General features: G+C 46.7%; 1 protein-coding gene across 3 annotated transcripts in view; it reads right to left on the minus strand.

Annotated features, from left to right (window-relative positions):
- Positions 1–22011, minus strand: part of CAMK1D (calcium/calmodulin dependent protein kinase ID) — a 415209-nt gene that overhangs the window by 388071 nt on the left and 5127 nt on the right. The gene's annotated exons all lie outside the window — the stretch shown is intronic.

Raw genomic sequence — 22011 nt, forward strand, 5'->3', positions numbered from 1 at the left:
TCCTAATATGCAATATCTTCAAATTTTTTCCCTAAACCAATTTCAACAGTCTTTGTACTTGTACTAGGTAGGAAAAGCACAGTGATGTGTTAAAGAAAATCTCAAGTAATTCTCAAGTTCAAGAAGACTTGAAATGGACAGATTTAATGAAATTCAATGCCTGTGTCTGGTGAAATAAACAACTGCTAATACAAAGCCCAAGCAGCAGGCATGAAGTTAAAGTCAATTTGAGGTTTCCCTGAGTTGTCAGCTACTCAATTCCCTGCAGAAAGGAAGACTTTATTCTGAGCATGTTCTGAAATTCTGTGTCAATTTCCACTTTATTCTGAGCACGTTCTGAAATTCTGTGTCAATTTCCCTGCTTGAATGTTCCCTGAGTTCTCATTCTGCTGCTCTCCAAAATTAGTTCTACCACAAAAGGCTAAAAAAAAAACATTTGGCAAGATCTAGTCTAATTGTATTTAAATCTGTAAATCCTAGAACAAAGAGGGATTTGACAGTTACTTAACTTGATTATTTAGTCATACCAAATACTTCAGATTAAAAACTACACCCTGAAACCTGGATTATCCAGTTTGACCCCTAAACAAATTGTATGAGAGCACCATCTTCGTTAGCCAGGACACATACACAGAGGTACAGGGGGAAACATCTGGACTTCAAAAGACCTGGCCTCAAATCCCAGATCTTTCCATTCTTACCTGTGCATCCTTGGGCAAGATACTTATCCTCTCTGTGCCAACTGTTAAAAAAAATTTAAGGATAAAACTCCTTCCTTGGGGCTTCCCTGGTGGTGCAGTGGTTGAGAGTCCGCCTGCCGATGCAGGGGACACGGGTTCGTGCCCCAGTCTGGTAGGATCCCACATGCTGCGGAGCGGCTGGGCCCGTGAGCCATGGCCGCTGAGCCCGCGCATCTGGAGCCTGTGCTCCGCAACGGGAGAGGCCACAGCAGTGAGAGGCCCGCCTACCGCAAAAAAAAAAAAAACTCCTTCCTTGCAGGGAGGCTGTGAAGATTACGTATTGCTCATAAAGTGCCTGGAACACAGTAGGTGCTATTATTACTAGTAGTAGTAGAAGTATTTCTTAACTAAACTGTTCAGGAAATGGAGTAGTCTGGTCCACTCTAATTTCTGGTTTTCAAACTTGTGTGGCTGAAAACCCTTCTCAACAATATTAGTATTGTTCATCTACGGTAGACAGACAGGTACATTACGGTAGACAGACAGGTATTACGGTAGACAGACAGGTACATCTTCCATTTCATTTCTGATACTATGTAGACAGTAGACAGTAGCATTACGGTATTACGGTAGACAGACAGGTACATCTTCTGTTTCATTTCTGATACTATGTCAGTGACCAAAAAGTGTGTCAGGCTCATCCACAAGAAGTTCAGAAACTGGTATAAATGAACGAGATACACACCATAAGGCTGTGATGTGCGTGATCGTTACACAGTCTTATAGAGATAAAGGTGCAGGATACTGGGCTGGCTATACAGTGAGTGACCTGGCACACATCCTAAAACGTGGTTTTCATTAATACATTCCAAATATGAGCTTAGGCAACTGTTGTTTGCCTGTTTTCCTTAAAAGGGGAGCAGAGGAAAAGAGGCAATGAACTGAAAGCTTTACTCTTACCTTGTATCCCCCAAAAGGCCACGTCTACACTCTGGAAACTAATCAGCAATGGCACTGCCAAACCCCTCCCTTCTCCCACATTAGCATCCTCCCAACCCCGGCTAATTGGCACATCTGAAACTGTCCAATCAATGAGCTAATGAGGACGTACCAGCACCGAGAAGGGGAAGCCAGGCTGCTCCTGGACACCACACCATAAGCTTCAGAAAACTCAGGCTGAGATTCTAATCAATTTGGAGAGGTTTGCTCTGTCTTCTTTGAAGCCTTCTTCTAGACAGTGTATTTTTCTAGCTGTGAAAATTGTACGCACCGGGCTTCCCTGGTGGCACAGTGGTTAAGAATTCGCCTGCCAATGCGGGGGACACGGGTTTGAGCCCTGGTCCGGGAAGATCCCACATGCCGCGGAGCAACTAAGCCCGTGAGCCACCAACTACTGAGCCTGCACTCTAGAGCCCACGAGCCACAGCTATGGAGCCCGCAACCCACAACTACTGAAGCCCACGCACCTAGAGCCCGTGCTCCGCAACAAGAGAAGCCACCGCAGTGAGAAGCCCGTGCACCACAACGAAGAGTAGCCCCCGCTCGCTGCAACTAGAGAAAGCCTGTGCGCAGCAACGAAGACCCAATGCAGCCAATAAATAAATAAATAAAATTTTTTTAAAAAAAAGAAAATTGTAGGCACCTGACAACAGTTCCTGTCTCAAAAAGCTTAGCATGTTGGCACGCAGGGGTAAAAAGCAAGGGGGAGGGGCTCTGTCCACCGGGCAGCAGTTATTAAGAGAAGAACTAAACCCAGTACCCAGTTTGTACTCATTCCACAATCACAGCCAGGACACCTCCCCTGGTCCAGGTGCTGGGCTTAGCTGAGCCACGAAGACAACACAAAACAATTAAGCCAGCATAAAATGCCTACTATATGCAAACAGCACGCAGGCATGCGCACACACACACACACACACACACACACACACGTGTGCATGCCCGGACGCAGGGCTGTCTTGTAATTAGCAAAGTCAGCCAGAGAAAACCATTCATCAACAACTAAAAATCATCAGGCAACAAGAGAAATAAATCCAACAATAATCTGGCAAATAGGGGCTCCTCCTCCACATGGTCCCCTGAAATAAAAGTTGTCCCGTCAAAGCACACAGCCAGGATGAAGGCCACGTGGTCATAAAGCACAGAAAACTACACCCAGTCCCCAGTGCACTCCTTCCTCACCTGTCTCCCGCAGCTCTTGACAGGGAGAATTGGTGTTGAATGAGCACTTACGCTGTAGCAGGTGCTGGCTAAAGACTTTATGTGTCAGTGCACTTAATTCTCACCACAGCCAGAGGCAGGGTCCCCAACTACTACACTCCTGGGCCTCCCTGAGATCTGGATAACGAATCAGAAGTAAGACAAGAAGAAGGAACACTGAGGTCATTTTTATTCATTTCACAGGAGAACATACATGTATTTCTGTCCCCTAAGTTAGTTTAGCATCTGGAATCCCAATGCAACCTTGCAAAGAGCCCCAATGTGCAATGCACAGAAGCTCTGGGCGGTGGCACTGACCCCGCCACCTTGCGCGGTGTGGCCCTGGAGAAGGCCCCCAGCTGACCCTTTGGGGGCCTTCTGCTTTCTCAGCCTGATCAAAGAACCAGATGTTCGCCAGGCCCTCTCCAGAGTCAACGTGCTGAAGCTTGAAAATCTAAGACGTCCTCGAATGTGCTCACGGCCACACGAGTGAGGACTGCAGGACACAGCCCTGGGCTGGGCCTGGTTGCCAGAGAGATGGGGTGACATGATCCACAATAAAACCTGATGTTGTTCTACTTCTTCTGATCTGCCATTGAAGAAATGCTACCCCAGACCTCTCCTTGAAGTGTTCACATTTTCATCACATTTGGCCAAGTCCAGCTGTGCGCACACCAGGAAGGGGGTGGCATTAACTCTGTGACTCCGTAAGTCACCGATCCCATTGTTAGTGCTCCATGTATGTACAAACCTGACCTCCTTTTACAATGACTTTAAAGGCACAGCGGGTTCTTTTCACTTCCACCTCCTTTTTATTTCTTTAAGTCTAATGGGAAGAGGAAGGCTTTCAACAAAATCTAAATGGATGAAATTCATAAGATGCACCAGCAACTTCACACAGGTAGTACCTAGTATTGTTTCCACCGGAACCTCTTACCATTCATTTTAACCCCAAAGAGATGGATAAATGCCCAACTAGCCAATTATATCACTACTGACTATGTGAGCCTTCAATGAGTTGAGAAATGCTCTTTTAAAGTATGTTGATCCAGATGCAAAAATCAATCCATGTTATAAGGGCAGCAATCACACGAGAGCAGACGTGCCATTATCTTACCTGCTTTTGAAAGGAAGGATTTTTTGGCCTCCTTTCTGTTGTCAAACTGAATCATTATTACATAAAAGAGGCGACAAGTGTGACTGAAACCCTGAAGCACCATGAACCGTTAGCTCGTATTTGAAATCGTGTATCCACTTAATCAGAAGCTGAAGCAGTATCATGGTCCGTGCTCTGCAGGATTCAAACCCGAGGAAGAAGAGGTTCATCTGAAACCCTGAAATCAGAGCTTTCCCCTTCCTCTTGACCCCATTCCCGTCCCACTCCCTGTTACAGTTATGCAGGCCAAACACACTTATTAACACGTCCACCTTCTCCCATCATGCCTTGCAACCAAAGCCCTAAGACCCTGCAGGTCTTACATCAGAGAAAACCCACAGGAGCAAATGCCTCCCTTTTTCCAGTTCTGAGGAATCATGTAGCAAATATCATGAAAGAGTCCCTTCTAATTGCTCCTTGAGGAGAGAAGTGATGGGGACTTTTTCATTTTGGATTTTTGCTTTTGTTTTTTAGTTTTTTATTTTATATTGGAGTAGAGTTGATTTACAATGTTCTGTTAGTTTCAGGTGTACAGTGAAGTGATTCAGTTACACATATAGATATATCCATTCTTTTTCAGATTTTTTTCCCATCTAAGTTATTACATAATATTGAGCAGAGTACCCTGTGCTGTACAGAAGGTCCCTGTTGATTATGTATTTTATAGATCATAGTGTGTATAGGTGACTTTTTCATTTTGTATCCATAGGGCCTGTAATATAGTAGGGTGGTGTGTGTGTGTGTGTGTGTACACACACACACACACACACACACACACACACACACACACACACACACACACACACACACACACACACACACACACAAGGAGCTGCAGTCTTACCTCTTTTCAATTTGATACTCCGAATAGTATTTCTGGCTACTCTCTGACTTAGCAACTGCCAGGAAATTTATCAATCCCTGCCTTTCATATGCAGGGAACGACATCTCAAAATGACACCCCCTTTTTTCAGGGTCTCCTAAAGGATTCACGCCAATCCATCTACTTGACGACCCATTTTTTTGAACAATCTCTCACTGGGAGTCAGAGGTATCATATTTGGCCATGAATCAGAGTGGCAAAAACAGGCCCCAAATGAAGCGATGTCGGCTACCATTTACTAAGCATTTGGTATATACCAGGCACCACGCAAATAAAAAAAAATGTACATGAGTCATCTCACCAAAATCTCCAAGCAATCCTATACAGTGTGGGCCATTATTATCCCCATTTTATGAATTACAAATAGAGGCTCAGCAGTATACACACACACAGCTGGTGAGGAGGTAAGCTGGGCGGAGAATGCTGTCTCCCTGTCCACAGACCACGACCTACTTACAAGATCCCTAATAATACCAAGAAAGCCAGCAGGCCACAACATTCTAGGAGCACCTCAGATTTTTGCGAAGTAGTGCCTCAGAGATTTTTTTAATACTAAAAGTTGTATGCCCATACCCGGGTAGTGTTCATTACCCAAGATATCACAAGGGTTTCCCAAGAATCCAATGAACTTCAGTATTTGATAAACCTTAACAACCAGCCCTAAGAAAATTTTAATCAATCAGTAAAAGACCTTTGATATTAGGCTGAAAGGAGTGGAGAGGAATGTTTTATTATTAAAAGGGATCAGACCAGTTATGTAATTTGCAGAACCCAGCACAAAATGAAAATGGTGGTGGGGGGGGATCCTTGTTCAAAAAATATTAAGAATTTCAAGACAGCGGGCAAAGCTCATTAAACGAAGCCTGGGGCCCTCTGAGCGCAGGGCCCCGTGTGACTATGAAGCTTGCACACCCAGGATGCTGGCCCCAGGAGGGGTGGGCGTCCAGGGCCCCAGAGGTCACTCTGGACTCCAGAGCAATGAGGCCAAAAGGACTATGAACTGGTCTGTGAGCTCAGCTACATGTGTTAGACGCTTTCTCCAAAATTAACCACATGCAAAATCAGAATCTCAAACTGGAACGTTAAACAGTTTGGCTCCTAATACCTCTGGATGTGAACTCAATACAAGATCCAGTGTTAACTGCTTCTTATGCTAAGAAGTTGCCTGTGACAACAGGAAAAGGTCATCTTGCATAAAAATCATTAGAGAAACAGATTTTAAAACAGAACCCCGGGCTTCCCTGGTGGCGCAGTGGTTGGGAGTCCGCCTGCCGATGCAGGGGACACGGGTTCGTGCCCGGGTCCGGAAGGATCCCACATGCCGCGGAGCGGCTGGGCCCGTGAGCCATGGCCGCTGAGCCTGAGCGTCCGGAGCCTGTGCTCCGCAACGGGAGAGGCCCGCGTACCACAAAAAAATAAAATAAAATAAAAAATAACCTGAAAAGAAACAATGAGTAACGTGGCATACTGTGCTGGTACGTCTTTCTTAACAGAGCAGATGTTCAACACGTTTAATATTCCTATTGGCTCTCTCCTGGTGTTTTCCAAGTAATGAAAATATAAAGAAACCATGTGAGGTCCATCATATATGATGAGGTCTTTATTGCACAACTAACAGTCATTTTTTTTTAAATTAACAAGCCCTGAGAAAAAGTAAATCTGCTCTGACACATTTTTGAAAAGCACTTACAATACATTGCAATGAGAAAACAAAGCTAATTATTTAGTGTGAGCAGAACATCAACAATAAAAAAAAAGAAAAAACCCTTCAGTGAGGAAAACAGCACTGAACTGGGAGTCAAGAATATCTGTCCCCTTGTCACTCAACTGCCACTAAGAACGAGCTCAACGCCAGGTCATACAGGAGAGCCGGGGCTAGAATCATACTCCCGTACATATTTTAGCCATTTGAGAAAATCAACCAGACTTGGTCTGAATTTCTGGCTATCTGCCTGTGTTTTCCACGACCTTTTGCTAATGGATATCTATGCTATAAATGATGTGTATTTTTTTAAGTTCCAAAGCATTTTGTTTGCCAGAACCCTGAGGTGAGTGCTCTGTCTTGGCTTGGTTTTGTTCTTTTTGGCAAATAGTCTGATTTAAAATCTCAGGGTTCTCTCGATGTTTTCAATATGATTTTCTTCATTTTGCCAGTACGGAAATTGCCACGTGATAACGAAATCTAACCTCAGCCTGTAACATTGTGATGAGGCCCACTTCTCTCTCAGCAGAGAGGTTTCTTTTTTTCTTCTAAGGGTTTTTTTTTTTTTTGACGTGGACCATTTTTAAAGTCTTTACTGAATTTGTTACAATATTGCTTCTGTTTTATGTTTGGTTTTTTGGCCCAGAGGCACGTGGGATCTTAGCTCCCTGACCAGGGGTCGAACCTGCACAGCCCTGCATTGGAAGGCAAAGTCTTCACCACCGGACCTCCAGGGAGGACTCCAGCACAGAGGTTTCTGACGAGCCTGAGCCAGGGCACGAATTCCAGGTGGCAGTGTCCTCACCCGCACACTGAACATCATACCACTTCCAGGCTCCAAGCTCCAGAGCAAGGCTCTGATGGGCCCGAGGAGAAGGGTGGCCGCCGTGACATTCTGGAGACTCAGTGACAATGGTCATAACACACAAGGACACAAGTCTCCCTGTCAGAGCCCCCAGGACCACGCCAGGACACACCCTGGAGAAGCCTGCTTCACCCCAGTCAACACAGCTGTGAGCTGGGCACAGCCTTCCAGAAGCTTCTTCAGACAGATCTAGGTCCAAATCGCTGTCCTGTGACTTACGAATCACGTGCCCTGGGACCAGTAAGCTCTCCTCAACTATCAAACAGTACTTAATTCACAGGGTTACTGACGGATTAAATGACCCTTCAAGTGGCCAAGTGGCCAGTGAAAGACCTCAGACCTGGAAGATATTCAAATACTGGTGGCCATTATTAGGTTTTCTCAAGCCGCCTCCACACCTTCCCAGGGACACCAGCGACCTCCTCAGAAAACAGGTTGGCAAAAGAAAAGCTGCATTATTTATGCACTCAGGAGGTTTGGCCCAGGTACTGAGAGCAAGGAAAACTTTTACCTCCAAGTCAATGAATCTGGGACTTCGAGACAAAGAGTTTGTTGAATTTTCAAGGAAAGAACATCAGGAAAGACTACTGTAAGTGCCCAGAAATTTCTCATCCCATCATCAGTTCCACAGACATCACACCTTCAGAAGAAAAACAGCACAGTTGCCAACTACCCCTTGGATCGCCCCTGGGTTTGGACACACTAGCATGCAGAAAAGGTCATAAAACTAAGAAAGGCCTGATTGCAAAGGAAAAGATGAAAAAAGCCAACTATGTATTGCTTCCATGAGTACCTCAAGACTGCAACAAGCCACGTTTGGGGGGAAATTCCAAGACGGAAAATAATAGAAAGTAGAGGTATGTAACAGGATACCACAGGACACAACCAACCGTGGCCGCAAAATGAAGAGAAGGGTGTGATGATCCAAATATCACTTCTATTTAGCGTTGGGCCTTCCTATTGAGGAGGACTCTTTTTTGGAGCCTGACGACCAGTTTTCTTTCTCCGAGCGCAGCCCCACGGCGGCCAAGAGAAAGAGGCTGCCAAAGGGAGGAAGCAAGCAAAGCCCCACAGATTAAAAATTCACCGCAGCTAATCCACCGGCTGAGTAAGCCACACGTGGAAAAGTGGTGACGATCTGAAGATGAAGTCCAGGGGGAGAAAATACGGGCAGAATGTTCGGAAGAGCTTATCAGTAATGCAAACATTTAGAAAAGCAAGCTTCCTACCGGACCATGGAGACAATTTTATTACTTGGGATTTTTAACGCTGAACCAAACACACTCTCCACCTATTACTCAGGGTGCAAGGCATTGTGGGAAACACCCGGGAGGGAAACCACGTGTGTGAGAATGTCCCCAGCGAGCAGCTCTGAGCTGCACCAGCTGGAGAAAATTCTCACAAAGGAAAAAACCTGCAATGGCTGGCCCTCAACAGAATGATTCTAAGACTGGAAAGAACAGAAGCAGAGAAGTCCAAAGTGGGTTGCTTATGTCTGGGGAAACTTGATGGAAGAGAGCAGACTTAAGTGATCTTAAGACCCTGGAAAATCAGTGGGGAGCGATGGCAATAGGAGGACCTACACGAGCAGGACACAGAGGTCAGAACAGGTCTAGCATGTCTGGAGGACACAGCAGGGACCACTCCTCTCATTTGCCACTGAATCTCCAGTTGGTACAGCACCAGCCCTAAGTGAGAGCTTAACCACCACTGGTTAAATGAATACACGGCTGCCATCTGGGAAATGGGCCACTGGAGAAGCTCTACTAGGAAAACAATTCAGTTACCTGCTCTTATGATTCGTCTCCATCTATTATTTCTGATAAAAATTACTTCCCTTCCCTTGGAAACCCCAAAACACTTTGCCCCATGCTTATGTCACCATGTGCTGTGTTAAGAGTTCAGGGGACAAAATTTGCCAACCTATGAAGTCGGTAGAATGTTAGTACAATGATCTAATAGTTAAGGGCACTGGCTTTGGCCCCAAACAGATAACCTAACCTAAGCTCAAATCCCAATTCTTCCACATAGTTCTGTGTGACCTTGGCCAAGTTACTTAACCTCTCTGGGGCTCAGTGTCCTCATCTCTAAAATGGTGATGACAGTGGAACCTATTATATTGGGCTGCTATGAGGATTTATTGTGAAAATTCATGTAAAATACTGTAGTTGGCATAGTGCCTAGCACCTAGTAAGTGCTCAATAAATGGTTGCTATAATTATTATTAAAACTGTATGTTTCCTTTGTCTTACAGAAGCCAGCTTTCTCTTTGGCATAAAGCAGGAGCTCTTTAAGTAATGAAGAATGCTAGATCTTTTCCACTCCTGACTTTTTAGGCAACAGCCCAGCTCACCGTCCCTGAGCCCCAATTCTGGCAAGGTGCCCCTCTTTGCAGCTTCCATATTGTGTCCCCACCATGCAGCACTATCACACTGAAGTGTAATTACATGTTTGTCCCCCCCAAAAGTTCCCCAGGGACAAGAACCACATTTTGTCTTATCAGCACTTCCGTAGTGCCTGGCACAGAGCAGAATCTCGGTCTATAATATCTGATGATTTTTTTTTTAAAAGAAAAAACTGTGGAATCAGTCTCACAATTCTCCAAAGTCTTATCTGAAGCCTGACCGAGGCAACTAAATGAAGGCACATTTCCAGATGGCTTTGGCCAGACAAACCCATTGGAATTTCTAGCACCAGGACTAGTTCAAGTTTCCCTCATTCCTATGGGGCAGACCTGGCTTGTAGAGAGGGGCCCAGTTTACTCAGGGTTCAATGAACCCAGAAGTTTTCTGCAGGGTTAGGGCCTGACCCGCTGGCCATGCTAGAAGAGACCTCAAACTCCCAATTCCTGGAAAGCTTTGGAAGGACACCCAGCTCTTAGTACCTTCACGATTAACCAAGCTTTTTGGAGGCCCCTGCATCTACCTGGACCATTCCTGCGATCCTAGGATGAGATCACACTTAGGGAATATATTATACATTCAAGAATTCCTACAGGAAAGGAAGGCCACCAGGAACAGCCTTGAGGGGTGGGGAGAGCGGCCACACTGATCCTGAAGACTCAGAGGCTGCCACGTCCATGCCCCATTGGAACCCTGCCTGGGAGCCTCACCAGCCAAGCAGGGCCCCCAGAAGTCCAAGATGACGACATGGGCAGAGCTGGGGTGTGGTAAGAGCCCACTTCCTAGTTCGAGAAGGCAACTGCCTTCTCGCTGTGTCCTCATATGGTGGAGGGGGCAAAGGAGTTCTCTGGGGTCTCATTTATAAGGGCACTAATTCCATTTAAGAGGGCTCCACCTTCAATGACTTAATCACCTCCCAAAGCCCAAGGGAGGCAATTTTAACACATGCTACCATGTGGATAAACCTTGAGGATATTATGCTAATATCCACCTCCTAATACCATCACATTGGGTGTTAGATTTCAACACATGAATTTGGGGTGACACAAATATTCAGTCCAGAGTGAACAGTAATTATTTCATGCCATGAAGTGACTGAGAATCTAGGTTCCTGTGTCCTACGCCAACCGAGGGGAGTCAGGCACACTTGGATGTGAATATTTTTTTTACCTCCTTCTTCTCACATAGGTGATTAGCCCATTGGAAGCCTGTTGAGCAGGGTCTCCTGTTGGCACCTGGTTCTGTCCCACTGCTGACTCTGTAGGTGTTTAGAGGTGGTGATGAGAGTAGAGAGGGTAATCATGGCAATAATCCCAATGATGGCATCACCACCAGCACCAAACTAACACAAACTACCGGCACCCTGAAAAACATCGGACACCCACCGCATTCAACAAAGACCACCACTCCTATTTCCAGAGCCGATACTCAACCGGTGTGCAGTGGTCCAATCAGACCAGTTGGTAAAATACTGGAATATCTCCACAGCAGTGAGTGAATAACCACAGCCCCACCCCACCCCCCCAGAGACCCACCCCCAAACGCTGACCGCTGGGGTCTCTCCTGAGATCTCCCCGCCCCCTAGAGGGACTGATGACCCAAGACCCATCCAGCCACCTAGTTCTCATCATCTTCCTTATACTCTTCCATATTTTTTAAATTCTCTACCAGGATGACATGTCCTTTTTATAATTTTTAAAGAATTTTTCTGAACGTACCAATTGCTTAAACACTGAGAACAAAAACAACATACACTTGAACAGGTCTAGATAAAATATACTATGAAACTTTGGGTTTTGCATTGATGCTTTCAGCGTCAAGGCTGACCATGGCCCAACTTCTCGGGAACCGTGCCCAAAAGATGATAGCTAGGTTCCAAAGAGTATGCATGACACCAACATTTATGAGAAAGAACTATTTTAAAGCTATAATCTTTGCAACATAATAATATCTTCTATTTGTATAAAGCCTTACTGCACATACCTTATCTCATTCAGGCCTTACAACAGGTCTGTAATGGAAGCAGGTGTCATTATCCCCACTTAACAAACAAGGTAATCCAGACATAGAGAGGATATGACCAAGGTTCCACACTTCTGAAGCTACAGAGCCAGAACTGAACTCAGATCTCCTGACGTCAACTTCCTCCAAAGGTGTGCTGAGTCAACTCACACGTGCTCACAAGAGCCTCATTCAAGAATTTTGGAGGCTTCCCCCTGGTGGCAGAGTGGTTAAGAAACCGCCTATCAATGCAGGGGAGACGGGTTCGAGCCCTGGTCAGGGAAGATCCCAAATGCCGCGGAGCAACTAAGCCCGTGTGCCACAACTACCGAGCCTGTGCTCTAGAGCCCACGAGCCACAACTACTGAGCCTGCAAGCCACAACTACTGAAGCCTAGAGCCCGTGCTCCACAACAAGAGAGGCCACCGCAATGAGAAGCCCACGCACCACCATTAAGAGTAGCCCCCGCTCGCCGCAACTAGAGAAAAGCCTGCACGCAGCAATAAAGACCCAACACAGCCAAAAATTAATTAATTAATTTAAAAAAAAAGAATTCTGCAATCGGTTGTTAAACCAGGGGTAGCTTTAAGTGGTTCCAGTGGGAGTAGTTACACCATGGAATCAGCAAGGTTACAAACCAGAGCTGGTTGACAGCACACAACGGGCTCCGATGGTCTCCTAACCACACCACATCCACAGAATGAGGACGTACCTTTTTCATCCATCAGTGTTCTCTGTTCCCACTGTCCCCACTAACCAGCTTGTAAGCAGCACGATGGGGGAGAAAGAGCACTGAGTTCAGAGTCGGAAGACGCTCCAACCTCCAAGCGCCACTGAGCAACCTTTTCTCCTGACTCATCTCCTCTCAGAACCTCCATGTTCTTCTCTGTAAAATGAGGGTAATGATTGCTCTCCACTCGCAGGGCTGTCCTAAGGCGCAGCAGGAATCGTGGATGTAAAAGTATTTTGCAAACTGCAAAACACCACAGAGCTGCACAAAACTGTCTGCGAGTACTTCAAAAAATAAGGCACAGAATTACCACATGACCCAGCAACTCCACTTCTGGGTATGAAATGAAAGAACCAAAAGAATTGAAAGCAGGGACTTGAAGAGGGACAGCCATGCTCATAAAGCATTATTCACAAAACCCAAAAGGCAGAAGCAGCCCCAAGTGTTCATCAAGAATGGATAGGGCTTCCCTGGTGGCACAGTGGCTGGGAGTCCCCCTGCCGGTGCAGGGGACGCGGGTTCATGCCCCGGTCTGGGAAGATCCCACATGCCGCGGAGCGGCTGGGCCCATGGGCCATGGCTGCTGGGCCTGCGCGTCCGGAGCCTGTGCTCCGCAACAGGAGAGGCCACAAGAGTGAGAGGCCCGCGTACCGCAAAAAAAAAAAAAAGGAATGAATAAACAAAATGTGGTCTAGCCATACAATAGAATATTATTCAGCCTTAAAAGGGCAGGCAAAAACCCTGAGGACATTACGCTAAATAAAATACACTAGACACAAAATGACAAAATTGTCTGATTCCACCTATAGGAGATACCTAGAGTAGCTGAATTCACAGAGACAGAAGGCAGAATGGGCGTTGCCAGGGGCTGGAGGGAGGGGAAATGGAGAGTGAGCGTGTAATGGAGATAAAGCTTCACTTTGGGAAGATGAAAAGGTTCTGGAGATGGATGGTGGTGACGGTTGCGCAACAACGTGAATGTCCTTAGTGCCACTGAACTATAGGCTTAAAAACTATTAAGATGGGGGCTTCCTTGGTGGCACAGTGATTAAGAATCCGCCTTCCAATGCAGGAGACATGGGCTTGAGCCCTGGTCCGGGAAGATCCCACATGCCGTAGAGCAACTAAGCCCGTGCACCACAACTACTGAGCCTGCGTGCCACAACTACTGAGCCCATGCACCACAACTACTGAGCCTGCGCTCTAGAGCCTGCAAGCCACAACTACTGAGCCCATGCACCACATCTACTGAGCCTGCGCTCTAGAACCCGCGAGCCACAACTACTGAAGCCCACGCACCTAGAGCCCGTGCTCGGCAACAAGAGAAGCCACTGCAATGAGAAGCCCGCGCACCACAACAAAGAGTAGCCCCCGCTCGCCGCAACTAGAGAAAGCCCATGTGCAGCAACGAAGACCCAACGCAGCCAAAAATAAATAAATAAATTATTTTATTTTTTTAAAAAAATGGTTAAGATGGTAAATTTTAGGTTATGCATTTTTTTTAACCCCGACTTAAAAACACACACACTCAAATACGAGGTCTTCTAGCTCCCAACTGTCAAAGGAGCCAAAAGGGCCCTAAAGACTTAAGAATTGTCAAGATGGTAAATTTTAAGTTATGCATTTTTTTAACCACAATTAAGAAACACACACACCCAAATATTATGTCTTCTATTTCCCAGCTGTCAAAGGAGCCAAGAGGGCCCTAAAAAGTCAACATCAGAGTTTTTTTATCATGACTAGGACCACAAATTCCATTGACACTGGCCATGCTAACGCGGGCAGAGTGAATCCCAGCAGCATCGTTCCTGTACACGACGGCCAGATACAGCCTGTCCCCAACTTTTATACAAGGTCTGCCCCCGAAGTTCATTTTCACCTTTTGGGTGTGGTGGTTGTTCAAGGCATATTTTTTAAGGAAAGTGAAATGTCTCATGGGGGTATGGAGCCCGCTCACACCTAGAGAAGCCTTGAGTACCAATGCCCAGTGAGGCTGAATTACAGTGTGAATGTCCCAGCCGGGTCCTGGGAGCCGGGGCTGTGCTGGGGGAGGAGGGGAGGGGGGAGGTCACAGAGGCAGTACCACAGCAGCCTCCCTTTCGGAGCCCGGGCCAGTCTAGGACCCAGTTTTGTTTGTTTGTTTTTGGCCACGTAGCACATGGGATCTTAGTTCCACGACCAGGGATCGAACCCGCACCCCCTGCAGTGGAAGCACAGTCCTAACCACTGGACCACCAGGGAGGCGTCAGAACCCAGTTTATTTAATCAGTCGGTCGGCCTGGGATCCTTCTCCCAGTTGCCGCACTTGGCCTTCAACTTCCCAGTTTGGAACTCATTTGCACCTTCCCACTTCCCCCCCCAAAGCTCCAAAACCACAATTACCTACTTTCCTCCCGTCTTCCAGCCAAACTGCTAGTTCTTGTCAGTTTCACGTGGGAGGAAAAAGCACTTTCTTTAAAATCACTTACATCACAGATGGCTGGTCTCTCAACCTATTTCAAGGCATTCGTATCTTCTAATGTTTTAAGGCAAATTTCGAGCAGCCATTTTTATGAAGGTTAAAGAAATGGGAAGAGCCCAGGGGGGCAGGGGGCAGGGGCCCTGGGGTGTCTGCCCCCCCCCCCATCATCCCACCAGACCTCTCCACTTAGCACAGCTTCATTTCCTTCTTGGTTTTTTTGCCACAACACTGTGGGCCTTGGTGGGAGGGGACGGCATTGTGTGCAGGTATCGTATTTGTTGAATATGATACCTTTAGGATTCCACTTACAGCCCCTAATCCAGTTTGGAGTAAAAGCAATTTCAGTGATGTAAGCCGTGGTTATAAATGTCAGAGAGGGGGCCTCTCAACCAGTAAAAACATTGACTCTGTCCAGTTGGGAAGCCTCTTCTTCCCATGCTCACTACACTGCAGAGGTACCAATAATCTGTGACCCCAGACCTGGTCAGGCCATGGAAAGGTCTAACATGGAGAAGCCAAGATGAGGGATTTCACCCGATTCAGACATGAGCTCTCCGACTGTTTTATCTACATGCTGCAACCTGGGAAATTAAACTTCTGAGATCTCCCACCCTCCATCACACAATCCCTGATGAGGTTATTTTTGAGTAAACTGTTATGCACGTTCATGCGGTCTATACCTAGACACGTTGCCATTTTTGAAAACTCTAGCATTAAAATAAACTCACTACCTAGAGAATTTAAACTCACAAAAGTCAGTGATGTTTTGGAATACTGTAATCAACAAGTTACTTCAGTCCTCCAAGCCAAACGTTATTTTCAATCAGAAACCAACGCAGGTAAGACTGAAGCCATTCCCAGAAAGAAGCACGTTTCAGCTTCAAGAAGGGCCACAGCTGCACCAAGATCTAAGTGCTGTTGGCGACAACAGAAACTGCAGTTAGAAGAGCGTCTTGCACAAGCTGATGTAGAGATAGACTGAAGAAAAAAAAAAAAGCAGCTCAGGGTGCAGGGAGAGGTGCAGAGAGACAAAGCTGATGACATAACCCAGGGAGGGGATGAGTCTACATATGCAGCAAACTAGGTCACTCAACACGCGAGCTGGCCTGGAGGACGTTTGGGACTGAGGCTCTTGGTGAACACCAGCGCCAGGGGAACCAACCAGCCTCCTGTGGGAAGCATGTGTTGGATGGTGTAATGGACCCTCCAAATCGGGGCACGTGGCCTCTGAGGAGCAGGGTGTCAGCCCCGCAGGGGCTAAGGAGAGAGAAGGAGCATTTCCTGCACACACATTCACAGCCATGTCCATGCACTAAGGGGTTTCCACGCGCCCTCATCTAACCTTCATTGCAACCCTTAGATCGGGTGCTAGTGTTAGCCTGTTGTGCAGATGAGGGCACGAGGCCGAGAACGGTGACATCATTTGCCCAAAACCTAATAGCTAGGAATCAGTGGACCCAGGATGTGCACCCATGGCCTGGTGACCTCAGATCCTCCGTTCTTAGCAGCTCAGGACTGCGCCCCGCGGAATATCCAGCGAATGTTCTTCCCTGGTTGACAGAGGACTTGTTGACGGTCTCTTAAATCAACTTTGCGGGGGGAGGTTAAGTATGCACTGTTCTGCATCTCTGCCCCAGGAGCCTCCAAAAATCAATTTCCAACAGACACTGACATGTTCCTCCTCACAGCGCTGGCCCTGAATATCTGAGGGTAGCTATCCTCCACCACAGCTGCTGAAGGCAAGTAAAACCTGACAGCAGCTGCTGTTTACTCAATCCCAGTTATGTGCCAGGCACCTCAGAGATGGCACTGAATCCTTACAGGAATCCCACAAGCGGCAACTTCCATCTGCATCTTAACTCAGAAAGATGAAGGATGGACATCAAGAGGGATGCAGCTATGAAGGGTGGTGCTGGAGCTGCCTTTCTAGTACGGTTCATTGCCTCCTGACGCCTCCCCTGCCTGGCCTCAGCCAATCTGCTGTCTTTAGGCTTATCCTCAAGATCTGGTGTTAACCAAGAAACGCATTCCTCCATCTCTGAATCCTGCTGAAATACTAGGAAAAACAGCAAGAGACCCACAGCTGACCACTGGAGACAGGGAATGAACTTGGTCTGCCATGGAATGAACTTGGCCTGTGGCATCCATCTGGTCTGATTCGAACCTGAAGAATCCACATACTGCATCATAAACATTTTGAAAAAATCAAGAAGGGTCTAACAGAAAACTAGCCCAAGGAAAAGGTGATCTCCTGCACCACAGGGAGTCAAAGGGAGGCACCCAACGTGAACTGCAAAAGAAGGTAATGTTGGCATGTCTCCCAGGGTCCATGTGTCCCTGTGCATTGGATCTTGAGTCAGGCTCCAGGCTTCGTGCTGGCCACCCATAAGTGGTTCATTCTTCAATTAAAGAAATGTGTCCCCAGGGGCTGTGGGCTCCCCGGCGATTCCTGCAAAATCTCATGAGGACTGGAGGCAATGTGAGGTCCTGGGGTCCACCCTGTGGATGTAAGCTGTCCAATAATGTGACAGTGCCCTGCTGGACCAATGCTAAGCCCTCCCAGAGGGGAGAGGCAGAGAAGGAGAGAGATTGAAGGGGATTTACGGAGATTTATTTGGGGAAAGGAAAGATTAAAGGGATTTATGGAGACCCAGCCAAAAAAAAGCTCAACAAGTTAACCCCTAAAATCCTCCTCTGAGAGGACAAGGAAGTCCACCTGCCAAGTTTAATTATTGTCCACTCGGTTGCCAAGTTTGATCCAGAAATTTCTACTTGAGACCTAGTCTTCATTAGCCCCTCTGGGACCAAGCTCTAAAAAGTGCAATTTCCCAGATCCCACCGTACTAATCAGTAAGGCCACGAGGGTTTATCTTTTTTGCAACCAAGAAAAACTTCTGGCTTTTTCTCTCCAAACATAAAACATCCTATCAAAGAAAGACCTAGCAGGAGTTTGCATGTTTATTATTTTTCACAGAACGTCTGCGCTTTAATTCCCAAATCAAGTGGGAGAGTTGTAGGTAACCTACAAACCTGTCAGAGTGATCTTCCTGGTGATAATTCTGGAGGCAAAACCCAGCATTTTCACAGGAAGTTAAGCAGTTTGTCCAGCTGCTCAAATGTCCAGCCTATCATGACTTCCCCCTGTGACAGAACAGGAGATATTTCAAAAGCCCATCCCAGACACAAGCTCTCGGAAAGAAAGAGATTAGCCTTAAAATCCAATGGTCCCTTGGGACTTCCCTGGCAGTCCAGTGGTTGAGACTCCACGCTTCCAGAGGGTGTGGAGAATAGGGAACCCTCTTGCACTGTTGGTGGGAATGTAAATTGATGCAGCCACTATGGAGAACAGTATGGAGGTTCCTTAAAAAACTAAAAATAGAACTACCATATTACCCAGCAATCCCACTACTGGGCATATACCCTGAGAAAACCATAATTCAAAAAGAGTCATGTACCACAATGTTCACTGCAACTCTATTTACAATAGCCAGGACATGGAAGCAACCTAAGTGTCCATCATCGGATGAACGGATAAAGAAGATGTGGCACATATATATATATATATATATATATATATATATAAAATGGAATATTAGCCATAAAAAGGAACGAAATTGAGTCATCTGTAGTGAGGTGGATGGACCTAGAGTCTGTCATACAGAGTGAAGTAAGACAGAAAGAGAAAAACAAATATCATATGCTAACACATATATATGGAATTTAAAAAAAAAAAATGGTCATGAAGAACCTAGGGGCAGGACGGGAATAAAGACACAGACCTACTAGAGAATGGACCTGAGGATATGGGGAGGGGAAAGGGTAAGCTGGGACAAAGTGAGAGAGTGGCATGGACATATACACACTGCCAAATGTAAAACAGCTAGCTAGTGGGAAGCAGCCGCATAGCACAGGGAGATCAGCTCGGTGCCCTATAACCACCTAGACCAATGGGATAGGGAGGGTGGGAGGGAGATGCAAGAGGGAGGGGATATGAGGTATATGTATACATACAGCTGATTCACTTTGTTATACAGCAGAAACTAACACAACATTGTAAAGCAATTACACTCCAATAAAGATGTTAAAAAAAAAAAAAAAGACTCCATGCTACCAATGCAAGGGGCGCAGGTTCAATCCCTGGTGGGGGAACTAAGATCCCACATGTCACGTGGTGTGGCCAAAGATTTTTTTTAATTTTTTTAAAATAAACAAATAAATAAATCCAAGAGTCCCTCACAAGGAGAACCCAGGAGCCCAAAGAATGCTGAGTTTTCCCTCCAAACTCTTTCCAAGAGCTTCCAAGAACATGGACAGCCCTGCTGTGCCCACAGAGCAGGTGCTCAGAAAATCCTTGGAACAAAACTGACCAAAAGCAACAAACAGCATCTTTCTTCCAACCCCAAATCCCTGGCGAATCTCACATCCCACACCCAATCTACCAGCAATTCCTATCGGCTCTCCCTTCCACATGTTTCCATAATCCAACCACTTCTCATCACCCCCAGAGCAGCACCCCAGTCCTCCACCACCATTCTCTCTCCCCTAGATGGTTTCCATAGCCTCCGAGCTGGTCTCCCCGCTTCTGCCCTTGAACCCGTCCATTCATTCTCAACACAGCAACCACAGCCATGACGGAAACACCTGAGTCAGGTCAAGGTACACCTCTGCTCAAAACAGCCCTTGCTGTTCCCTCCGACCGGAACATTTTACCTTCAGCTACCCCAATGCAGCCTCCAGATCTTTATTCAAATAGCAGCTCTTCAGCCAGGCCCTCCCTGGCTACCCTGCTTCAAGCCACCATCACCTCCCCCTCCCAAAAATCCCCGTTCCCTGCTTCATTTCTCCCCTAACGTGTATACTAGATAACATACTCTACATCTTCCTGATTCATGTGTTTTTTTTTTTATTTTCTGGCTTCCTCACCAGAATGTGAGCCCCAGGAAAGCAGGCATTTGTGTCTGCTTGTTCGCTGCTGTACTCCCCGCTACCGTGCACCGGTGCCTAGAATATAGCAGGTGTTCAATAGATATTTTTAAATGTACAAGAGGCTGAATTTATATCACGCCTCAAACAAAGGGCTGAAAAATGCAAACTTCTAACCAATGCCGCAGCTGGGATACCCTCGGGGGGCACTCTGGGGGCTGCCCACCTCTCTGCTCCTCTGGGTAATATTCTTTTAAATGCTTTTCACAGACTAAAATTTTGAGTAGTCTCAGAAAAATTACTCTTAAATCAGTCGGTCAAACACACAAATCACCTCGGGTAGCTCTGCAATCTCCCTCTCCCCCTACACCCACACGCACACCTGCCTCCCACAAAAGAACAGGTGAGTCTGTGTTCCACCCGGGCTTTCAGATAAATCAATAATCTGTGTCCTCAACAGGTGTACTGATTGAGCAATTTCAGAACAAGGCATGTACAGAAGATACTAGTGGGAAAAGACAGCGCTGGCCCCACAGAAATTTCTATTTATACCCCTCCTAAAGCAGCACCCAGCAGGCACTCATTTCATGAAAAAGCAAAGGCATTGTGCTACTGACATCAAGTGGGATAACACTTCCTGTCCTGAGCTGTATCACTTTGCTACTAGCCTGGCCATAAAAATGTCCCTCCAAATAGGGCTAAGCTGCTCTAGCTACACACGAAAGCTCCCGAAAAATTATAGTGAGTGCCTTCGTTACCTAGACAAGCCAAAAAAATCTTAGGGTTGTAAGGGCACTTGAAAATCATCCCATCTTCCTTGCCCTCCCCCTGATTTTACAGGTGAGGAAGCTAAGACCAGGTCATGTGGAAAAATGACCAAGCAGCCCACAGGCCACACACCCCAGCAGCGGCTGACTCAGACCTTGAGCCCAGGCCCAAGACCTCCATGGTGCCCGCTCCAGCCCCCCACAAACAGCAATTACTTCAACACAAAACATTCGGTCTGTAAGAAAAGCGTGTATTCATACCCTGCAGAGATGAAGATCTATTTTCCAGGACGTGCCATTTCCATACTCTGCGGGAAGAAATGAGGTATATTGGGAGAATCATTCTGTGTCAACTCTCAGGGCCTCCTCTGTTCAGATGCCTTTCATGGCGTGGCAATTACAGAAGCCACTTCCGTGAGTCTGGGGTACTTCCTGGACACCACGGTCAAACCTTTCTTCCCATCTGTATCTTTCTCCAAATGGCCTATTTTCATTGTCTTGGTTCAGAAGACGTGGAAAGACACCTACGGTAGAGATGGCCTGAATGGCCTCGGCAAACACTCCACAGAAATGTTTACGACTCCTAATTGCTGTTACACAACATTTATTTGATCCCACATTAATCTGGCGTGCCAGGCAGGGATCTGAAAACACGGCGTTGATTAATAAACAGTAATTAAGCCTTCCCACCCTGTTCAGAGCCAGGGTTAGGGCCTGGGATTCCCCTTCAAAGAGAGCCACACTGAAGGTCATAAGTTGAGAGGTTTCTCCTGAGGCCTGACTCAGGGGTGCATCAGAAAACCCAGGTCCAAACCACCCAGTGGGTTCCTTCCCCTATGCTGTCCTTTGCTTCCTCCAGCTCTCTTCCCACCCTTCTGGGCCACCCTTCACTCCCATTTGGCTCCCACCCTCCAGCAAGGTCCCGCTGACCACATGGTCTAAATGGCTTGACCCTCTGGCCTTCAACAGTAGAGGCTGTGCTCTGCATGGAAAGGTACCGGGATCAGGCAGCCAGATATCAGATTACAAGGTTTTGCCAAGTGAGTGCTCCTTGAGCCTTCACAGTGCTTTATTTTAAAAGCATTTTAACACTGTGGGCTGACAATCTGGCTCCTGGCAGGGCTTTCCTGCCTTAGGATCCTAAAGGCATATGGTAAAAGTGTGACAAACAAAATGATTGGGCCTGCAGAGTACCTTGGAAATGAATCCCAATTGTAACTGTTGACACCCTTGACGGATGCT

Source organism: Globicephala melas, chromosome 2 (genome assembly GCF_963455315.2).
Source record: "Globicephala melas chromosome 2, mGloMel1.2, whole genome shotgun sequence".
Classification (NCBI taxonomy): Eukaryota; Metazoa; Chordata; class Mammalia; order Artiodactyla; family Delphinidae; genus Globicephala; species Globicephala melas.